Genomic DNA, 24,377 nt, shown 5'->3' with positions numbered 1-24,377 from the left:
ACATAGACCAGAAAACCACAAATTTTACAAGGAACAGACCAAAAAATAGACAAAAATCTTGACAGTTGAGAGGTATGCTCTGCAATGATAAGCAAGTCATCTAAATATGGAAAAGTGTAGATACCCAGTAGCCTGCAATGAGCTATAACTAGAACCAGACACTTTGTGAAAATTATTGGTACACTGTATAGTCCAAAGGGTTAGGCAGGGAACTGATAATGTGATTCAGACACACAAAACATTAATACATGGCTGACGTCTGGATGAAGAGGGATATGACGATAAGCATATTTTAAATCTAGTGTTACCAGGAAATTTGAATGAGGAAGAAGAGGTAATAGGTTATGAAGTGACATAATTTTGAATTTGGGCACTAACACAAACAGGATTGGAAAATAAAGATCCTGAATTAGTTTCTAAGTATTTTCTTTTTTGGCACTAAAAACATCCTTGAATAAAACTCTTTCCCCAACAAGTAAGGAGGAACTGGTTCTACCACAACCTGGGACAAAATTTTATGAATGACAGGTGGAAAGTCTGGTGGATAAGGTATTACACCATGGATAGGAGGAATTTACTCCCATCTATAGCCTTGATAAATGGTTTTCAGAACTCATTTGTCTGAAACTATCTGTTGCTGAAGAGAAAAATGGAGATTTAAACTTTCTGGAAGGGAAATGAGGCTGCCAGTGTGGGGGGTGGCAAGGTCCCTTAGAAAGTTATTATGACTTTATACACTCTCCTTGGTTTTGGGAGGTTCCAGTATTCTTTTCAGAATCCCCTTGATATTTCTTTTTAAATGTTTGTTTTTACCTGCATTTTGTTGAGCCTCCTCATCTTGTTTTTTGCCAAAACTGGATGAGGGGTTATAGAATCCCTCAGAAAATGTGGAAAGGGAAGGCTGAAAAATCTTAAGAGATTCCCTATACCAATTTAATCCTTTCATGATACTTTTTGATCACCTTTGCAGCAGATGGGGACAAACCTAAATCTCTATCCAGAGGTGAATTTAAAATCTCATTTTTATCATCATCTGGGAAGTTCTAAGAACACAGCCAGGCGAACCTTCTCAAAATACTACCAGTGGCCATAACCCTGGAAGAAGTATCAAGTGAGTCATACACACACTCTGTAAACAATGAATAGTGACTTGTACAATAGAAGAAACTAAATTGTTTAAAGCACATTTTTCCTCACAAGAAGAAATTGCAGACAAAATATTTCTCATTCTTTTACAGTTAGTCAGATCAAATTTTAACATATGAGCCTGACAATTCAAAATCCTGAAAATCAAATTTGCAGAACTACAGACTTTTTTCCAATACAGTTCAATAATATTCCCATCCTTATCAGAATTGGAATTAACTAAATGTTTAACAGCAGTAGGATTAACTAAAGGTATAGCTGCTGGGCCAGGTTTGGGAAGAGTGTATATGAACTTAAAAGGCTGACAATCTTTACACATCCTGCCTTTTTAAGAGCAACAGGCATTAATACACACATCATGGTATTACTCTTGGAAGGCTGAGAGCCGAGGTGCTAGAATTCCAAAAGTTTTTTCATTAAACCTGTGTTTGGATTGTGGCCAGTTGTGGATTCTTTTTCTTTGTTGCTTTAATTCAAGTTGTTGGATATATTAATACACACATCCCCCAAAGCTGATAGGCCTGAAGGATTGGGTGAAGGTTCTGGACATTCCTTCTATAACAGATCATATAATTTTCTAAGGAACTGAGAAACCTCAGTGTTCTCCCACTGAAAACATTGGTACATTCTGGAAATAGTCTGAGAGAAAGAGAAAGCCCAACAGGAAGATTCAGAAATTCACTTTTTTCCCTGTGTCTGAAGCAGAAATCTGAGGGGGAAATCCAGTGTCTGTCCCTTCATCTTTCTGTCCAGATGATAGAGTCTTGGATCTCTTCAGGAACAGAGGTATCCCTCTTTCCTTTAACAGAAACTACTTTATAATAAAGATCAATAGCCTGAATTAAACCCTGACTCAGACCCAGTAAACTACTCCCGTCTAAGGAAATTTGAGGAGGAGTACATAAGTACATACATGTTTAGATTTCTCTTTCTTTTTGACATGAAAAATGGGACCAACAGTATTATTAATTGTGGCAATAGCTTGAATGGGCACAACATTCTGACAACAAGAGTGGCTCTCCTTTGCCTACTGAGGGGAAGCAACAGATGCAGAGGAGGTGGCCATCCCCTGGTCCATGTAGATGCTACACCAGAGAGATCCAGGGTAAAAGATGAGTGGTCTGAGGTATGACTAATGTCTACAGCAGAGTCATCCACCTGCAGCTGAGGCAAAATGCTAGCCTGCTGTGGTGGCCAAGGCTGTTTGCTTAACTTTTTCCTCTTGTGGATGGAATAAGGACAAACAATTTCTACCATTGTCAAGCTGAAAATGGTGCCTCTTTCCTGAAGAGAACAAGCAGCAAACGTTGGCAAAACGTAACTCTTTAAAAGTCACTTTTTTCTTATTAAAGCATAGTGAAAAGGACTTTAAAGCAACTTTCCAGCCCCAAAAAGAAACCAAAAAAACAAACAGAATTTATTTCTCCACAGACAAAATAGTTTTCAGTTACTTTAAACAACTTTTAAACTGACAGGAAAAAAGAGTGCTTTCATTTAAAAGTCTGTTAAAACACAAACTCCTAGCTTTAAAATAACTTTCCTGAACATAAAAGTGTTATAAATATTTTTTTAAATGGAAGATTTTTTTCCCAAAAAGAACTTATCTGCCCAGCAAAGAAACAGTGCAAGCCAACTATTGATCCTTGAAAGCCTCAGAGATGTGTAGTCTTCACTGGAGGATATCCCTGAAGGGCGTGGTGCCCAAACCTGACTTTTATTCAGCTCAGCTAAAGCTGACTGATGGTTTGGGGGTGTGGAAGGTGCCCTGAAGCTTTGGAAGATAGCCAGCTGTTATATCCTATGCAGTAATCCGTGTCTTCTAGCAGAGATTCCTGGGGAGAGTCAAAGTGTCTCCTCTTACATTTATGCTTCCTAGGAGCCTCTGTGGGGGGAAGTTATGGAGAGGACTCAGAAATCTGAGGGGTGTCCTGAATGAGAACCATCTCAAGGTTAGTATGAACTGGCTGTCCTGATGGGAAAGACTGTCCAGGATCAGGACCCAGGGCTATTAGTTGTGGGTGGAGTCGAGAGGGATGAAGATGTCTGTTTTTCAGCTTTGGAGAGAGCTCTCTCAACTGTCTCAAAGGCAGAAGCCAAAGGCGAACCCAAGACCACCCCGGTAGGAGATGAAGCTTCCACTGCCACTCCAACATGACCAAGAGCACCATCCGAAGTCTGGTCTAACAGAGAAGCCGCACCGAGACCTGGAGCCCATATATATAACTTTCAGGCTCCAAGGAGAAGGGATGGCTCCAGCAACTTCAAAGTTGAACCTTCCCCCCAGACTCAACACTGAAGCTTTGGCACCGACATCTATCCAGCTCCAGTGAAACTGGAGTTGGTTCAGTCAGAGGTAATTCCAGAAACTGAAGATGACCAGAACTTCTAATCCAACACAGACAACCCAGAAGAACTTGGCTCTAGCATCCCTGAACCCAGAGGTCGTATCACAGCAGGAGTAGCCATAGGCAAGTGAGAGAGTCCAAAGCTCATGGATTTGATGGAAGATGTAGATGGGAGAATTCCCAGCAGAATTTGGGGCCTGAAGAACTTCCTCATCATTCTATCCACATCAGCTTCTATCAACCTTCTTGCAGCCCTAATAGACATTAAGAAAGAAGATGTGGAGGGTTGCCTTAAAGTCCTCTGTAAGGGTCTCCCAGAAGAAAGGGTGAGCGCAGCCTACAAGAGACTGCATCAGGGGAAAACCTCAGCACCAGCAAAGTAGGAGTCTTGGACCATATTGGGATCAGGTCTGGGGCAGTTGTAGAATCTGAAGGCTTGGAAATCTTGGTAGCTGTTGCAGAAGATAAAACTGACAAAAGAGAGTCGTCAGGGGAACACTTCCTCTCCTCTCGTCTATGCTGTTTCCTTTAGACCTATCACTCATGTTCCCGTTGTGGTTATATGAGGAATTTTTCCAGGATGATGAAGCTCTAGCTGCAGATTTTAAAGAATCAGAAGGTATGAAGCCCTTGAGAATGAGCTTATTATGTTATTCAATCATGGCTCAGTGACCAAAGCCCAAGCAAACTGAGCAATTCTCCAAATGTACTTCCTCCAAACAATACACACACTTTAGGTGTGCATCAGAGTTATGCTTTTTGGGCTATAAGCCACACATTTCTGAAAACCAGTATGTTTGTCCAACATAGTCTCCAAAAGGAAAGTCACAGGTAACACTATCATCAATGGTAACACGAATACACAGAGAAAACAGGTGTATATAAGAACAGACAAAAAACAACAACAATGGAATTAGCAACTACTACGTATTACTAGTGAGAAAAGAAAACACGTACAGTGCAAAGGAGTGCTAAAGTATTTTTTTTTATATAAGGGGAGGGAAGGAACTTCAGTTGAAAAAAGACCTAGACTAATAGAATAGAGCCTATAGCAGCAAAAAAAACCCCACAAAATACTTTACAGATGAAAGTATTAAAAGGAGCAGTTTGCTGAAGTAAAGCCTGAGCCAGTGAATCATGTCCATACTCTATGAGCAGCAAACGAGATCTCAGGTAATGTTGGGGACAGGTGGGGATTGTGGATAAGGGGAGGAACCTGAGCTATTGATTCTAAGTCTTGAAAAAGTGTCTGAATTTTAATCCAAGGTCAGATCCAAGACCCATCAGTTCAGGAATGGATGGATAACCATCAGATCCCATATCGCTAAGGCTACTGCAGCAGCGATCAATATGATGTACATTTTTTGTTAATTAAGTACAAGAGCTTCTGCGTATACCCTATGTTGGAAGTATAGCTGCTCCAGTTAATTGCAGGATAGTTGAAGTTTACCAAAATAATAGAGTTCTTTTTAATAGGGATTTCTTTTAATACTTTCAGGAATCCAGTATGATAGTCTGGGGACCGGGAGGGTATCCTTTTGCAGGATGCAAGTTGTAGTTCATCTTATTGATGGTGATCTGAAGTGCTATGAGATCTATTTGTGGGTATCTGGGAATATGCCTGGAGGAGACATGATTCTTGACAAAAGAGAGACACCACCGCAGTTACCATCCAGCCAGAGAGCATAGTAGATGCAAAGGCCTCAGTAATTATACAAATGTGGATATGTGCCAGGTGCAGGAGATTTTCAACATCAGACAATTTGCTGTTGAGACATTTGGGAAGAGCCACTTTAATGTGGTCTAAATTGGGGTTTACTGAATTTGCTATTGAAATATCCATTAACTGGTCTCTGCCTAAAAAAACACTATAGGGGCAGCAAGGGCTTTGTCAGTAAGTAAAAGTCCTTGAACAAGAGGTGTATGCTATCCCTTGTGAAACAGTTTAGACAATCAATCATCCTGCTCCATGACAATAAAGATATATGTATATGTGTGTGTGGGGGGGGGGGGGTCTACTTAAAATGATCTAATGTTAATGTCAACATCAAAAATATCTAACAAAACATCTAAAACAAAAAATAATGAAAAAGTTGATGTTGTAGCAGGTAAAGGTATATGCTCTTTCCCCACTGTAATACGATCTCAGAGTTGGTATATTTAAGTACCAGAGTGTATGGGAGGTATGGGGAAGTTACCCCCTGAAAAAAGGTTACTTTTGGATGTGTCCAGTTTCTATCAAAATTTTGTGTTTATATATTTTCCATAGGTCCACAGGTGTGTACTAAGCTAATGGCCCTGAAGCTTTTACAAGCAGAGCCCATAGGATTAACCTGGCATCGTGCCACCCAACCTTAGTTTCTAGTGCCTTTGTCGACTAGAGCCACTGGAGTGATCCCTGGCATGAATTTTCTATTTCCCATCCACTCATCAAGATTTCTCTTGAAGAGGGCCAGTGAGGTGCTCTGCTTGACATGTATGGGAAGTCTATTCCATAGCATGGGCAGTTTCTGGGTTATGAACCTGTCCCTCCATCATGTTCTGTTGATTGTGGTAATGAGCTTGAGGTCTCTGGAGCATGTGGTGTGGTACGATTGGGATTTCTTTAGATGTAGCATTTCTAACAGAGCTGGGTCAGACATGGCTTTGTAAGGCAAGCAGAGATCACCTCTAAGTAGGCGATATGAGACAGAGAATAGTTGGGGTTTTTTGAGTCTGTCCATATAGGACAAGTGTTTAAGGCATAGGATCCTCTTTGTGAGGTACTTTTGTGGCCTCTCCAGTTGTTGCAGGTGTCTAGTGAGGTACATGCCAAATGGAGCATTGTACTCGATGATTGGCCTAATGAGGGAAGAGTAGAGGGAGACAATGACCTCTTTCTTCCTGGATGCAAAACCCTTTGTAATGAGATGTGCCACATAGAAGGACTTTCTGACCACAGTGGCAACATGGTGGTCAAAAGAGAGGTTGCTGTCAACCTGTGTTCCCAGATCTCTTATAACACCTTCTGTGTTCAGTGGACTACCATCAATGTGGTAATTTAAGGGAATCGGGTTTTTCCCAAAGGGGATAAAAACACATTTTTTGGCATTGAGCTTAAGTCCATGGTTCTGACACCAGCCATTGGTCTCACTGAGGCCTTTCTGCAGGATGTCAACATCACTTGGGGTGTTAATAATAGCTCTCAACTTGCAATCATCTACGACCTTTGTCAGCCAGAGTCCCTTTGTGTTGGCCTGGATTTCGGAGAAGTAGATACCAAACAGGAGAGGACCCAGGACCGAACCCTGTGGGACTCCACTCGTGACTGGTCTTCAGTCTTACTTGGAGTCAGCTACTTTCACACTGTGGGTTCTATCTGTGAGCCAGTTTGCAACCCACCTAGTAATATAGGGGTTGATGCCTAGCTTAGTAAGTTTTTCTATGATTCCTGAGTAGGGAATGGTATCAAAAGCCTTGGCCAGATCAAGGTAGGCTATATGAACCACCTTACCTTCATCCACAGTTCTAGTGACTCACTCAAAGAAGTCGACCAAGTTGAGCAGGCATGATCTACTCTTCACAAAACCAAACTGTGTGGGATCCAGAGTTTGGAGATTCCCTATATCCTTGTTTATTAGGTCCATGATGATGCATTCCATAGCTTTGCATATCAGACTCATCAGGCTAATGGGGCGATAGTTCCCAGGGTCTGTAGTTGCTCCTCCTTTGTGTAGAGGGATGACTGTAGCAGTGCGCAATTCGGTAGGGACAAAGCCCGAGGTGAGGCTGTGATTGAACACGGCACACAGTAGAGGTGCCAGTTCACTCTGTAGTTCATGCAGAACACAGCCAGGGATACTATCAGGTCCCATAGAAGCTGTATTCTTGGCCTTGGACAGTGCTGTTTTAACCTGTGCAGCAGTAATACTGGGTACTGGCAATCTACTGGTATTGTGATTGATCCTTTGGGGGGAGAGGGGTAAAGTTAGCACTGAATCTGTCCGAACATATATTTGCAATATCTGTTGGCTTGGTATAGGAGCTACCATTGTGCAGTAGCTCAGGGCAAATCTGGGTATTGCAATGGAGATTCTTTACATAACTATAGAAGGCCTTGTGGTTGTCTGTACTATCTACTGCAATTCTGTTTTCATAGCTAGCTTTAGAGGATTTGATGAGGGATCTCAACCTTTTGTTGAGGCTGATAATGGAGTTCTTCCAGTCTTGGGACTTCACCTTATTATGCTTTAGTTTCTTCCTTCTGTTGTAGAGTTTGTTTATGGCAGGGGACCACCGGATTGGCTTCCTTTTTTTGAGGACAGCATCTTCATTCTATTGGTATGGCGAGATCCATGCATTTGTGTACATGTTCATACAGTGCATTGGTGTATGATTTGGCGGTCATGCAACTATTCTCCTTTTGCATGGGTTCCGTGAAGTTAGCCACCTCTGTTTTTAGGAGCCCAAAGTTAGCTATGGAGAAGTTTTTCATGGTGGTTACCTTTGTTGGGGGGGGTGGGAGGGATGTGGATTTCCAAGGTGATTAGCTTGTGATCAGATCTAACCTGGAAGAAGTTGACTATTGGTGTAGAGCAACAGTCGCCCATGTTAGTAATGACCAGGTCAAGGATGTTGCTACCTCTAGTGGGGGTAAGAACGAGCTGGTCCAAGGCATTGGAATTAATGAATTCCAGAAAGTGTTGGGCAAGTGTATTGGTACATGAATAGTTTTCCCAGTTAATGGTGGGGTAGTTGAAGTCACGCAGTATGAGAGTGTTAGGTTGGACCCTAGTATTCTCCAGGGTGTTTAGGAATGTGGAGTGTGAATCTTGGGAAATGGCTGGGGACCTATAGCAGGCTATGACCTGAATTGCTGTCTTACCCAATGGTAGTTGCACCTGAAGTATCTCAGATGCATTATGTTGGGCTACCAGTCTGGAGGTGTGTGCATCCTTTATGAATATGGAAACACCACCGCCTTTGGTGCTTCAGTCCAAATTCTGGGGTCGAAAGGTGTGGAATGAGTTGTAGCCTGGTAGTGCAGGGGTGCTTTCTGCTACTTTGAACCAGGGCTCTGCTACAGCACAAATGTTGATGTTCTCCATTTTAAGGAGTACTTCGAGCAAGTGCATTTTGAGATTTAGACTTCTAGCATTGAGCAGCATGACCTTCAAATTGCATTTGTTTGTATCTGTTACAGTGGTAATTTGGGCTTTGGAACACCGCCTAAAAAGGCACTATAGGGGTGGCAAGAGCCTTGGCCAGTATCCAGAAGCCCAGGGGTTAGATATTTTTTGATGTAGATATTATTAGCATTACATCAATTGGAGCATACCCGTATATATATATATATATATATATATATATATATATATGGATCTACTTCATTTGCCCTAACTTCCGATTGACTGACACCCATTTGCCTGAGACCAAATGACCGAAATTTAATTTGCCCGACACTTTATTTGACTGACAAATATTATTGGCAAGAAAATGGGATATGCCCACTTCCCCACTGTATTGCAACCCTGGAGTTAGGGTATATAGTTAGGGGTGGTGTGGGGGGCACAGCCCCCCACTTAATTTCATATTGTATTGTTTAGTTTTGCTTTAATATTGCTTAGCAAAACAAAAGTAAGTGGGGGGCTTTGCGCCCCACACCCATCTAACTATATATTCTAATTCCAGGGTTGCACTACAGTGGGGAAGGGGGCATATCCCATTTTCTTGCCAATAATACTTGTCGGTCAAATGAAATTTCGGTGAAATGGTCTCGGGCAAATGGGTGTCAGTCAATCGGAAGTTAGGGTAAATGAAGTAGACCCATACATATACTTCAAAATGTAAATAAAATAAACACAAACATTTTTTTTTATGTTTTGGCAGGGGCCAAGCCCCCCTGCACCCCCCCACACCCCCTGATAATTAAATATATCAACTCTGAGATTGTACTACAGCAAGGAAAATGGTAAATATACTCTTCTGTGCTGTACGGATATCTTCATTTAAACAGTTCAAAGTTTCAAAACTTCAATCTTATAGTCTCGACCATATGAAATCCATATATATCATATATATATATATATATATATATATATATATATATATATATATATATATATATATATATATATATATATATATATATATATATATATATATCTATATATATATATATATATATATATATATAGATATAGATATATATGTATCTATATATATATATATATATATATATATATATATATATATAGCTATTGATATAAAAGTACCAAGGCCACCACAGCCTAGGATAATAGTAAAAAACTAAACATTTATAACAAGATTAACGCTTTTGGGTGACTTCCACACCCTTCATCAGATCATTTAATAATATTTTAAAAAGACTTTTACAACCAATTTTGAAACCAAACACACACTCCTATGAATAAGGTACTGTCATTCATAAATTCTCTTCCACATGATTCACAGTGTCCAATAAAATGCTGCTAAATGCTAGTACATATGTGTCCAATTATATTCATCATAGATCATATGTAGATCAATCAAAATAGCTAAAACTGGACATACTCCCCAGGAGGTGGGAACTTGATAATTTAATGGGTGTGCTATATTAGATCATTCCCTAAAAGTTAAAATCAACTGATCGTAATGTCGCCATATTTGCACACTTCCATTTACGTTAAAAGCATCAAAAAATACATATCTAGACTGTGTGTAAGAAATCTTTAACATACAATATCTGATCTAATGATAAAATAAACAATATATGAACCCCAACAGATGTAAATATTATAAACATTATAGCATGACCAAAAGAATCAAAAACATAATAAAGAATAAAATAGATAATGAGCTGTTCAAAATGCAATATCAAACCTAATTTCAAGTATGACTACAACACATAAAGCAAATATCAAAGAAATGATAAAACAAAATAAAAGAATTGTTGTTGCTGTGTCTTTCGGCTTTTCCCGGTTAGGGGTCACCACAGCGGAACACTGGTCCGCTAATGATTGGCAGTAGATTTTTGCATGCCGAGTTGCCAGCCCTGACGCACAGTCTTCAATGAAGGTACGCCCATTCACGCATGTCTCCACACAGAAGACACTCTAGCTGAGAATCGAACAGGATAATGTCTTACTGTGAGGCGACAATGCTACCGCAGCACCACCACCGCAGTTAAAACAAAATAAAAGAATATGTATTAATATTTCATTTTATCTGCCATTTCTTTAAAGCCAGTTAAAGAGGTAAACAAGTATTCAGACCAGGATATTTGTCCGCAAGGAGATCACCGATCCAGTGCATCTCCATGAACTCAGTTTCCTCCTCTAGGGTTCGTATTGACTACTTGCAGAACCTGAAAGTGAAAATCATGTTGTGAATTACTAGATATATGTTTAAAAAGTGGACTCTTGTCGTCTTTCAAGCGGATGTCATTAACATGCTTAGAGATCCATTCTTTAAGTTGCCTATTTGTCTTGCCCACATAAAAACTAGGGCAGGATTGACTGACGGCAACATAGACTACATTACGAGTCTTACAATCCGCATATGCATTAAGTTTATATTTCTTCTGAGTAACTGGATCTATAAAACTTTGCGATTTCAAAATGTACTTGCAAGCTATACCGTTCCAACAAGGATAAGTAACAGTTTTCAAGGATTTAGACCAATGTTGGTAATGCTGGTTTATCACCTACTAAATCTTGTATTTCTGGATCACTTAAAAGAATATGCCAATTCTGCTTTATGGTCTCACAAACATATCCTATATAGCTTAAATATATTAGTGTCACCCTAGTGCAATTGGTCAATTGCTGAGTAGTCAATTTTATTATATTATCAACTGCTGCATTTAAATAGTAGGGTTTAGCCATATCATTTCTATGTTTGTTAACCTCTGTTAGATGTTTCTGAAAATCCACCATATCATACCCTCCATATTCAATTTGCTGTTGTAGTTTCTGCACAGTCCTTATCTCTAGTATTCAACCTGGAATAGCGTAATAGCTATCCTTTCATAATATTTTGATAAAAGTGCCAAAGATGCATGCTATGTCTAGACAGAAGGTTATTTCTCTTGCAATCTTTGAAGGGTAAAGTTGTATTAAGACCTTCTGTGTCATTCAACTCCAAAGTAACATCTAAAAGTCGATACAGGTAGATGAGTAATGAGGGGTAAATCTTAGAAAGTCCGTTGTGGATTCCAAACAGGCATAAAATCTTTGTAATGCTTATAATGTTTCTAAGGATCCATTCCAAAGAGTAAATATGTCATCAACAAACTTTTTGTAAATGCATAGGTATGTACTGAATGGATTGTTGTTAAAACAGAATAATTCTCCCAAAAAGCCAGTACCAAGTTAGCATAAGTACTGGCACATGGAGTACCCATAGCCACTCCCCATTTCTGCCAATAAATGTTGTTCTCAAACATAACAATGTTATTTTCCAACACAATGTGAAGTAGTTGACACAGTAAATTTATTCTCTCATTGGTGAATATCATTTTTTTCAGATAGAAAGGCCTTGACTGCTGAGATACCATATACATTAGGTATTACAGTAAATAAGCTATTAACATCAAGGCTTACCATATAAAGATGCTTCAAATCATTCTGTGATGTTATATAGGCAGACACACTTACTAAAAACTTATTGTTGTCTCTGAGAACACTGGGGGCAGATAAAATAGGCTTTTTCAATTCTCTCTCAATAAAGATGGATGCAGGTTCTGTTATCCCTCTATCCCCTGACACAATAGGATGCAAAGGTGGATTAGTAGCATTTTTATGGATTTTAGGGAGGCCTTTAATGACAGGTATAAGTAGATGATCAACTTCAAAATATTCATATAAAGAGTTTTTAATTTTGTATCACATCAACATCTCATATAGGGTATCATGGATATCTTTTATCATTTTATTAACCCTAGTGTGACTGATGGTCATATAGGTGTCAACGTTACTCAGCATATCACACATCTTAGTATTGTAATCATGTCTGCTCATGGCTACTATAGCTCCACCTTTTTTGGGTGAGGGGGGACATTTTGAGCTCATTGAGAAAACATTGACTTCTGAGGTAGTACAGTTACAGCAGGAAATTGAACACAAATATACAGCTGATAGTCATCAGGCCAAATTAGATGAATTTTATTCAGCCATTTCGGCTTTTGATATGAGACAGAAGAGGCTTAAAATCAAAAAATTAACCAGGGATTTTAATGACTTTAAATCTGGAAGAGTTTTTGTTTGACTGAAGGAAGAAACTATGTCTCTGATAAAAGAAACACAAAGCCATGCATAGTCCCCAGGACATAAAGTATCAAATACTATGAACCCCTGACAGGATGATAATGTATCCACTGCCAAAACTGATAAACATAAATTGAGGGATCTACCTTCAACTCCACAAGTTGTTGATTTGAATGTTGATAAAGGGGTGAGACCCAAAACTTTTAGTTATGTACTCACCATAACTTCAGATGTTTGGGATCCATCTCGCCTACATTCTGAATGATGGGTTCGGAGCCGATCCCTCGGCTCCGACTCGGCACGCTTATGCCAAAGAGCGAAGTCTCTTATTGGCTGAGCTTACTATATCCCAGGATGCACCACTACCAGTCCCCCAGATCTAGTTTGTCCGCATACATGCACACACGCATACCCTGCTTATATAACATCGTCAGATGAAACAAGATAAAAACAGTTGAACTCAAAACCGTTCAATCTCTTCTGATCTGCAAGGCAGGGGGAAGGAGGGTGGGTATCAGGAATGTAGGCGAGATGGATCCCAAACATCTGAAGTTATGGTGAGTACATAACTAAAAGATGTTATGTGATCCTATCTCGCCTACATTCTGAATGATGGGACAGCCCCTAGCACCTGAATCCTGGGTGGCTCACTGGAAAACACTCCTGAGTACAGTGGAACCAAATGATGCTCGTCCTTTAGATGCCACATCCAATTTGTAGTGGGAAATGAAAGTGTGCGGGTTGGACCAAGTAGCCGCAGCACAAATTTCGAAATAGCGAGCTTGGAATGAAAGGCTATAGAAGTAGCCATAGCTCTGGTAGAATGAGCTTTGATAGATGATCTAAGATCTTTGTTCGTAGAAGAATAGGCCTGAGTTATGCAATCTCTGATCCATTTTGAGATTGTAGCTTTTGTGATGGTTTGGCCCAATTTATTATCTGAGAAGGACACAAACAACTGGTCTGACTTACGAAGTTGCTGAGTCCTGTCTAAATAGAAGCGTAATTGCCTGTGAACATCCAATTTATGGAGAGTGTATTCTGCTTCATTAGAGAATTTTGGAAAGAAAACTGGTAGTTCTAGAGATTGTTGAAGACAGAAACTAGAGCAGACCTTTGGGACAAAGGATGGATTAGGCCTAAGCGATACTCTATCCTTGTGGAAAATCAAGTACGGTGGTTTAATAGACAGGGCTTGAAGCTCTGAGACTCTTCTTGCAGAAGTAATAGCCACTAAGAATGCCGTTTTCCAAGACAGATATTTTAATTCGCATGTAGCAGCCGGTTCAAAGGGGGGAGATGTTAGTGGGCGAAGTACCAAATCAAGATCCCACGGAGGTGCAGGATGAAAAACTGGTGGTCTTAACAGACTCGCACCTTTAATGAACGTTTTGCATAGTCTGTTGCTCATCAAAGGAGGATCCGTGGATTCATGGAATTTAGAGATAGCAGCTAGTTGAACTTTAATAGTTGAGACAGAAGATCCCTGATTAAACAGGGATGTTAAGAATTTCAAAACCTCTGGGACAGGAGCAGTGATAGGGTCTAAGCCCTTGAGTTGAGCCCAGATAGCAAACCTCTTCCACTTACTGAGGTACAATTTGTTAGTGGTGGGTTTGTGGGCCGAAGATAAAATGTGAACTACTTCGGGTCTAGCGTGTGACTTCTAACTAAGGTTGGAAGTGGAGGAGCCAAGCTGTCAATTTCAGAGATTGAAGGGACTGATGCCAATGTCCCGACTGATGGATTAGCAAATCCGGGATCAGGTCTAAGGTCCACGGATCGTCCACTGCATGCTTTTTCAGGTAAGGAAACCATATCTGACGAGGCCAGTATGGGGCAATCAGAATCATTGAAGACCCTAGTTGAGAAGCTTTTGAATAACTTTGGGAAGGAGTGGAATTGGAGGAAAGGCATAAAGTAGCCCTGTTGGCCAAGGTTGTGCTAGAGCATCCATGGCTGGTACTTCCTGATGTGGAATCAAGGAGAAGAACCTTCGCACTTGGTGTTTTGTGGAGTTGCAAATAGGTCGCAGCACGGCGTCCCCCATCTCTTGAAAACCTGGGCTGCTACTGTGCGGTTTAGAGACCATTCGTGAGGAGAGAATTGTCCTGCTTAATTTGTCCGCCAATACATTTGACTTTCCGGGATGTGGGTCGCTACCAAGAAGCGGTTGGTAGCTACAGCCCATTCCCACACTCTCATGGCCTCTCTGCAAAGGGGATACGATCTGGTCCCTCCTTGTTTGTTCAGATACCAGACCACCAACATGTTGTCTGTGTGGATGGCGATGATGCCCTGAGGAAGAAACTTGTGTAAGGCCTGTAGGGATAGAAGTACAGCCCTCATCTCCAACACGTTGATGTGGAGAGGAGCTTCTTCCGGAAGCCAAGAGCCCTGAACTAGCCTGCCCAGACAATGCCCCCCCCACCCTATCTGGGAGGCATCTGTCGTCAGGGTAACCACCGGAGGGGGGAGAACAAAGGGTTTTCCCTGATCCAAGTTGGATGTCTGAAGCCACCAGCGAAGGTCCCTTTTGCATATGTCCGTAATCATGATGTGATGATTGAGGGAAGATCCTGAAAGGACCATTGAGTTGACAAGAGCCACTGAAGAATCCTCATGTGTAATCTTGCTAGAGGAACTAAAAGAACCGTGGCAGACATTGAGCCTAAGACCTGTAGGACCATCCTGGCTGGGGCTTTGGATCTCGAGATCAGAGCTTGAACTTGGCCCTGTAAAGTTCGGATCCTTTCGGCAGGAAGAAAGACGCATCAATCTTGAGTCTATCTCTGCTCCTATAAACTTTATGCGTTGAGAGGGCAGCAAGACAGACTTTGACCAATTGAATGTAATCCCTAGGGAAACACCCAGGAGATGGTGGCTTTGAGGTTGTCCATTAGTAGATGCCTGGTGGTGGCAGTCAGGAGCCAGTCGTCGAGATAGGGAAACACTTGGAATCCAAGACTTCTCAGGTGAGCCGTCACTACTGCCAAACACTTGGTGAACACCCTGGGGCTGTGGTGAGACCAAAGGGCAGAGCACAAAATTGGTAATGACTGACTCCCAGGCTGAAGCGCAGATACCTTCTGGACGCCTGATGTATCGGAATGTGATAATAGGCGTCCTTGAGGTCTATGGAGCACATCCAAACATCCTTCTCCAACAACGGGAGAATGGATTGTAACATGTCCATTCGGAATCTGGATTTCGTGGACGGATTGGTTCAGTCTGCTGAGATCAATATTGGTCTCAGGTCCCCTGTCTTTTGGCACTAAAAGAACCTGGAGTAATTTCCTGATCCGATCTGGTCTGTGGGGACCGGTTGGATGACTCCTTTTTCTAGCAGCTTTAAAGCTTCTGCGGCTGCTATTTCCCTTTGACTGGGTGGTGGGTCCGGGATTCTCTTGGACGGAGGGGTGAGTCTTTGAATGGGATGGTGTAACCTCCGGCAATGATCCGAAGCACCCATCTGTCCCAGTGATTGACTCCCAGGCTTTTAGGTGCTTGGCAACGACACCCGACTGGCTCCGGAGCAGCACAGCCGGGCAATCCCTCATGTCGTGTGGGAGGCTGAAGAGCCACGAAAGGACTCGCGGTCTCCAGAATTGCGGGCCCTCTGCCGCCTCTGGGACGGCGTCTCCCTGAAAAATTTCCCGCCCTCTGCCTCTGGACGGGGAATCTTCCTGCTGTTGGGAGAAAAACTTGCGAGATTTTCGGAACCACATTTTCCCCTCCTTTGGCCTTGGGGTAAGGCCGAAGGGAGTGGAATAACGGGCCCCTACGGCAGATAACGTTTTCCCTCTTGCTCACAGCGGGTAAGGGTGTCTTTCACCTTGGGTCCAAACAATGAGGACCCATCAAAGGGAGCGTCGGCGAAGGAAGACTTGAAGGCCTCCAAGAACTGACACAAGCGGAGCCAGGCTTGTCTCGTAGAGCCACGCCTGTGCCTGCCGCTCTACCCGCCTTCGGCCGCATAGGAAATGAGCCTCATGGACGAGTTAGAAATTGACGTAAGGATAGCCAACTGAGAGCTAACCGACTGGGCTAGCTGCTCAGGTAGGTTACCGAGAGGGAATCTGACAACTCCTTGCCCAGATCCCTCTGCAGCCTGGTAAAATGTGCCAAGTAATTCAGAGTCCTTAAGGTAAAGGCCGCTGAAGTCAGGGTGCGCTTCCGTACCTATCCATACTCCTAGACTCCTTATTAGGAGGATGGATGACGTTGAAGCCTCTGCCACGTCCTGTTGTGTAGCAGATGCCACCACCATGGCATCTACAGCCACGCCTTTAGTAAGGAACTCCTTCTCGGGGAGCAGATAAAATTTATTTGGACGAGAAGGGACTGGTTCCACGGTATCTGGATGTTCCCACGCCTTGACAAACTAAATCCAGAAGCTCGTCGAAAGGCGGAGACACCCAGGAGGCGGAGCGCTGAGCCCCAAAGGCATTGAGGAGCACAGATTCGTCAGTAGAGGGGGGTTTGGATATCCAGCCGCCTCGTTGTTTGAGGATCTCTAAGATGTCTGCAAATGAGACATCATCCGAGGACGACTGGGGACCCCTCCGCATCATCCATATCAGTGTCCGATGTAATAGACTCGGGGGAGTCCACGTGCTTCCTCTTGCACGATCTCTTCCTTGGGGGTTCCTCTGAAGACAACTCCGAAGAACCCTCAGGAGGAGGGGAACCCCCACTGGGGGTAACCTCAGGCCTCGGGGCTCCGCTGGTTACGGACAGGGGAACTGCCAAAGACCCAGTCTCCACGCCCAGGGAAGGTGCTGGTAAAACCGGAGAGATGGCCGAAGAGGACTTGGCCAAGGCACTCCTCATGGCCCTGAAAGCCGGACCCCCAGAATCCTGGGAGTGTCCGGTCTCCGGAGCCATGATAGTCGACGGAAGTCCCGCAGCCGAAGCACCGAGAGGGAGGCTTGGAACCGAAAGCATAGGTCCCGAAACATCACCCTCGGGTCCAGCTGAAGAAGTCCGCGTACCAAACTCGGACCCGAGGGCCCGGGTTGGAGTAAGGGTCGGAGCCGACCCTGAGATCTCCACCGGCTCCAACAGCACCTGCTCCGACGGAGCCGAAGCAGTCGGAGGAGGAATGGCAATGGGGTGGGCCATGGTCATCGGCTCCGAAGCCAACTGGGTCGGAACCGAAACAAATTTTTGGAAGACTGGGGACTGGAACAGTCTTTGGAGCACCCTGTCTATATCAGAATCCGACATCCTCGAAGACCGAGAGGAAACAGAACGGGTTCGAGAAGGCCTCTCCATCGGCCCCAAGGGACTAGGGGACCGGCTCCGAGGCGACTCGATGAGAATCGGCGCCGAGGGAATACTCACACCAGATTCCATCGGTGCCGAGGTAGACTTCGGCGCCGAGGAGGAAGTGTCTGAGCGGGCGACCCTTGTCGGCTCCGAGAGCAGTGGAGCCGACGAAGGTGACCCGCCTCTCGATGCCGCAGCCATCGGCTCCGAAGCCAGAGGGGTCGATACTGGTGGCATCGAGGCAGACCGTTCCGACCTCGGCTCCGAAGTCTTTGGAGCCGAAGGAGAGGCCTGCCTAGGTCTCTTGGCAGTCGGATCCGACGGACTGGTCGGAACCGAAGCCCTTTTCTTTTTGGCAGGAGCCGGAGAGGATGCCAAGGCTTCTTCAAAAGAGGGTTTAATTAACCCCTTAAGAATCAATTTATTTTTCCTCTCCTGGAGGACCCTTGAGGAAAAAGCGTGACATACGCTGCATGACTCCTGCAAGTGCTTTGCCCCTAGACAATATACACAGAGCAATGATCGTCAGTAATAGACATCTTAAAACCACATTTCGAACATTTTTTAAACGCGGAAGGCCTAGGGGTTTGAGACATGATGTTAAACAATTCTTTGACAGGAATTCAAACAACTATAGATTTGCTTGTGATAAATCTAAGCTTATAGTTAAAGTTTAACACAAACACTAGCTGTAAATGACAGGGAACTCTCAACTACTGTAGACTAGAGACCCTGAAAGGTTTTCAAAGGTTGACCGTCTGGGAAGGCCCTGGATGTAAGGGGCCGAAACAAACTCAACCCAATCACACACAACAATCTTCACAATCCAAACGTACACAAAGAAGCGATAGCCGTTAAAACAGCTTTTGTGACCAAAAAACAGCAAAAACTGACAGAAAAGTAGTTAATAAAAGCTACTCAGCCCAGCCAGCTCGAGACCACGTCTTCGCAGGGAAGCGGCAAACGAGATCTGGGGGACTGGTAGTGGTGCATCCTGGGATATAGTAAGCTCAGCCAATAAGAGACTTCGCTCTTTGGCATAAGCGTGCCGAGTCGGAGCCGAGGGATCGGCTCCGAACCCATCATTCAGAATGTAGGCGAGATAGGATCACATAACATCAAATTCTACAACAGTCAACAACATTAACAATAATTTTTTGGTGCTCACATTACCTTTGCAGATAAGGACACTAGGGAGAGGGGCATGCTCACAGAGCCAAGGCAGGAAGAGGAGAAGGATATCATTGGAGGGACAGACTGGAGTTAATCAAAAAAGACTTGGTGGTCAATCTAAGTAATATAAACTTGACATCATATGAACTTTTAGTCCTAAACAAAGGTCTCAGTTATATACTGGCTACTCCTTCCAGACCAAGTGATATTTTTATTAACTTGAAAATGTTTTGCCAGAACGTTATACTCAAGTGTATGTTTAAGAATCATAACACATCTAATGAGTCTGTTTGTAGTAAACCCAGTACTTTTGTTCCACAAAACAATGCTACTCTTGATACGTTCGTGAAAGTATATGAGGCAGATATTATTACTAAGTTGAATGGATCTAGACACCTTTACTATAATCTTAAGAAAAAAGAAAGAGAGGCTGTTAATAATTTATGTACATATCCAAGGATTGTGATCTGTGCAGCAGATAAAGGTGGAGCTATAGTAGTCATGAACAGAACAGTGTACAAACTGACCTGGCAGGTTTTTAATGTTTTCCGTTTTGCGATGATTGGCTATTTGAATGAATATGGTTTTGTAACTAGCTCTTTTAATGAATATTTTTTTACAGTCAGTTACTTTCTTATTTTCTCTCATTTTTTGGTGGTTTGAAAGTCATATGACTATTTAATTAATTTAACTATAAACACTATTTAAACCTCTAGGAAATGTATGCTCTAATCTGAAGAAAGGTTTTATTAATAAAACAAAAGCATTTATATTTTTTGAGATTGTCATTAACACATTCTTTATTTTATGGTTGGAGACTCTGCACACCTAACATTCTTCTGTGTTAATTCCTGGTTTGTAGAACTTTTTCTTCATTTTTTCTCTGCATTCAGTTTCATCCCATGTGCCTTCAGTTTTGCATTCCAGTCCTCTGTCATTTCCAGAAGTCCCTGTTAACAGTCTGCTTGTAGTGCCACATCATCTACATACAACAGCTTTGTTGATCTGTCCCCTCCAACCTGTTTGCTAATGTAGTCCATTACCAGAATGAACAGGAGTGAGATCAGAGATGAACAGTAATGCATGCAAACTTCCACTAGGAGCCCCTCTGTGATCTGAACACTGTTTGTGTCTTTGTCATTCGCTTCCTTGCGCATAGACTACAATAATGCTATCAATTTTTCCAGGACTTCAAGCAATTCTAGGACTTCCAAATCAGTTTTCTTGGGACCTTGCCATAGGTTTTCTCCAACATCTTTTCCATTATCCATCTCACGGCAAACATCAGATCAGTTATACTGCATCCTGATCTAAATCCAAACTGCTCATTTCACATCTTACTTTATACTGCTCTGTGTATTCACTTGTCAATCACCCTCCCCAATATTTTCATCTATGTGTGACAGGACTTTGATACCTGTATGCTGCCCACAGCTTTGAATGCCCCATCTGTTCTTGTACTTATTCTGGCAGTAGACACTTTATTCATCAGTCCCATGGGATATGTCTTTCTCTCCAAACATAGATGAGAACTTTCAGGGGTCAATTCTCCTCTAACACACCCAACATCTTGGCCATACAAAAATACATACTGCAATATATTTTAGTGTATACAAAGAAAAAAATAGAGACAATTAAAAAAGTATTTGATTTAAAAACAAAATGATTAAAATGAACACACAGATAATGTTATGGAGCTTTATACAGGAAAAAATTAATTTCTAGGAATATAGCTAAGACAGGAAATTTTTAATAACAGATTTTTTTAACAAGAAGTTTAGGAGAAGTATGATATTTAGAAAATTTCAACTGGATAAAGAAAGTATTGGGGAGATGAGGAAAGAAAGATATGAAGTTTAATTCAGAAGGAGGAGAGGGTTGCTTGCAAGTAACTCACGTTGCAGAAGTAAGGGATGGCCTGTGCCCATTGCACACACCTTACCCTCATGATCCAGGCATTCTCAGTGGGTAGGTAAGACATAAAGAAAATAGCTGAACCATCCTTGATGGCTGTCTTAATGATGGCCTACCCTCACCCTAGAGATGGGCAACAAATAGGACGATTGGTCGAGAGTGGCTGATGATGGTAGGCAGCAGGGCAAAAAAGTATAAAAAATATGTGTATGATAGCATGCCTTACTACATGTTTAAAAGTTGTAAACACTGAAATGATTTCTTTTGAAATTTTCAACACATCTGTTTTTCTTTCCAGAACTTTTTTTGCCAAAATAGTGTACTTATATAAACTATTTAATTCACAGTCCCTGCCAGTTGAAGAGTTGAGTTTGAGAAAAATCTGTTGCAGGTTTGAAATACTCCAAGTATTTTAAGTGGCCTCAATGAGTTAGATGCTGACAACATCACACCAATTAATTTACGGAAATTAACAATATATTATACCATAGGAAATAAATTCCCTTTATATCATCAAAGAAAGCACTCCTGAAGTTTCTTATGCAATTAAATAATACTGCAGTGCAGACAACAAACTCTGCAAGAAGGCAAAAATATTGTGTACTTACATACGGCTGTGATAAAACTGTTGGTGTCAAATAAAATCCATATCCCAGACGCCAAGATGATGAGCCCTGTAACCTGGAACACAGGATAATAGTCATTAAGCTAATGTGCACTACAGTCTTTTAATATGTGAAAACTCAGATATCTAGGAAGTTCATTGTCACTTACCAGGAAAAGTCCATTAAAAATATTGAGAAAATATTCCAGAATCGTGATCTTATCTTGAATCTTCATGTCTCACTGTTCTAACTTTTGCAGCATCTGAAATAATGATGTATAGTTGCTAACAAAATTAAGAACTATGCACATTTATCCCAAGCCATTTGTAAGCAATGTTGAAGTGATACATAAACTGCCTGAAGTACTGAGGCAGGCATTTCCTTTAGCATGATTCACACATCTTGGGCAGCAATACGCAACAGTTTTATTATACATTCATAGTACTGTAAAGGCTATCATAAAATGCCTCTTGCATTATCAGTATGTACTTTGGGATTTCTTTAACCCTTTCTACACATCTGTTTTTTTGCATCAGATTCCTGGATCACTGATGTTTCCAAAAAAGTCTGTTTTTTGCCACAGACATTTATATTACTATCCAAAACCTCTTCCTTCCTGAGGTCAACTTCCACATAGTATCCAATGAAAGCAAGTGATCTGTTCTAAACCACATTAAGTGAATTACAGGCTATTGCATAATTCAGGAAGAGAGAATGCAAATAAGTTTTTTAGGACATTCCATGGTGTTCCTTTCATTTAACTTTCAAATCTTTATTCACCTAATAAGTTAATACTGAGTAAGATTCTCTTTCAGTTAGACCCACAAAGTTTGACTGTATCAAAGGCAGGTCATATTTACTTAATTTAGCTAACTTCTTTGGGGAGGTCATGGAAGCAGAAGATAGTGGTCACTCCATTCCCACAACCTACTTGGATCTGGTCAAGATCTTCAGTACCATCTCCCATGCTGGTACTGTAAATAAATTAAAACATTTAAATGTAGACCCCTATGTGGTAAAGTGTAAAGCTAACTGGCTGAAAGATAGAAGCCATGTAGTTAAAATGGCAGAAGCCACCTAAAAAGGTGAAATGGAAATTAGTGGCATACATCAGGGATCATTTCTAGGACCCCCCCCTTTTGGTATATACTTCCCTGGCTTCCATATCATAAACGGAAACCTATGGCTCACTAGGTTTGCCAATGACTATAAATTGGCTGTCATTGTCCAATCCCCCTCCACACATGGCATCCCTTCACTACAAACCAATCCTTATAAAACAACAGTTTTCTGAAAAGGAGCTAAAATTAAATGCAAACAAAGCAGTATTGTTACATTTGGAAAACAGATCTAATCTGCAACTCACAATATAAGTAGTATCCTACTTCATGCAAATATGATTGTCAAGGATCTAGGCAACGTGGTTGACAGCTCCCATTCAATTGATCACCATGTAGCCTCAGTGGTCAGGAAATCCTTCTAGCATAAGTGATTTCTAGAGATATCTCATCCAGGTAAAATGAAGTGATTCTCCCACTCTATTTAACACTGATCAGGCCAATTACAGAATACAATACTTCATTCATTATGTACCTATTCCAATGCATCACTCAACTAGAAAGACCCTAGATATTCTTAACAGAAAAAGATTAACAGTCTTAAGTCCCTTAGCTACCAAGACAGACTTGAATCCATAGTGCTATACTCTGTTTCTTATAGAATTCTACATGGAGTTCTCTGTCTTGCATTCTGTGTCAAAAAAAGGACCCAACTCACCTTGATCTCTTGCGTCTCTAAAATACAAATAGCTTCACAAATACTAAAACATGAGATTGCAATCTCCACCAGCATATAAAAAGACCAACATTTATCTGTCTGTAAAACAGAGTAACACCCTTGCATCCTTCAAGATGAACCTTAATAACTGGATGGGCATCTCTAAATTAATTTCAAGCCTGACCTATTTTGCCCTCCTAAAAGCCAGAGTTAAACTATGAGGGCAGATATTGGCAAGCAGCAGATGGAATCATGACTCACTTGCTTTGTGTCATCTCTACTGTAAATGAGTTATGCCCAGTCAAACTAATACAATACTCTACTGCAATAAATAGACAGGCAGAACGAAATACATACATATAGTATTAATACTGTTAGATGTATTCTATTTGCTGCTATAATTCTTATAAATATATTACCTACACTGCCCCACCTCCATCAGTCAAAGCCAAAACAGTCATTCCCTCCCCCAAGGTACATGCAGCCTCTTCCAGTTACATAGAGTCTCCCCAGGTACATACAGCCTCCTGTGTATTTTGTCTTCTCACAGTGCAATTGCTAAAACTGATTTTAGGCTTTCTGAAGAGTGTGATTGGTCACTTTTCCATTCTCTCTTTTAAGTCTCTTGGACTCAATGGTTTAAATACTGAAGTTATCTGCATTGTTGTTTCATTTTTTTTTTCTTAGAAATGAATGTTAGTCCATGTGGCACTTCTCTTTTTAAGGAAATTTAGTTTGAATGTCTCCCAACAATGCATTGTATTACATTGTGAATTCACTGCAGTATTCTAACAATTACACATTTTCAGACATTTTCATCCTTTTAATTATACACCCCTATTATTTCAGTTCTGAGAAGTGTTTGAAAAGATAGCTATTTTTGTAACTGATCTTGTTACTCA

General features: G+C 41.5%; 1 long non-coding RNA gene across 1 annotated transcript in view; it reads right to left on the bottom strand.

The window, feature by feature from the left end:
* Positions 1-21,702: 21,702 nt before the first annotated feature.
* The window catches only part of LOC122814848, a 65,531-nt gene continuing 62,856 nt past the window's right edge, over positions 21,703-24,377 (bottom strand). Inside the window, exons 2-3 of the long non-coding RNA XR_006366913.1 lie at positions 21,869-21,961; positions 21,703-21,775 (exon numbers count right to left, since the gene is read on the bottom strand). This is a non-coding gene — a long non-coding RNA (uncharacterized LOC122814848). The remainder of the gene's footprint in view (positions 21,776-21,868; positions 21,962-24,377) is intronic.

The sequence above is a fragment of the Protopterus annectens genome, chromosome 11.part0, assembly GCF_019279795.1.
Source record: "Protopterus annectens isolate FY-2018-M chromosome 11.part0, PAN1.0, whole genome shotgun sequence".
NCBI classification, from domain to species: Eukaryota; Metazoa; Chordata; order Ceratodontiformes; family Protopteridae; genus Protopterus; species Protopterus annectens.
The sequence above is the reverse complement of the archived record's forward strand: the minus strand, read 5'-3'. Positions and strand labels throughout refer to the sequence as shown.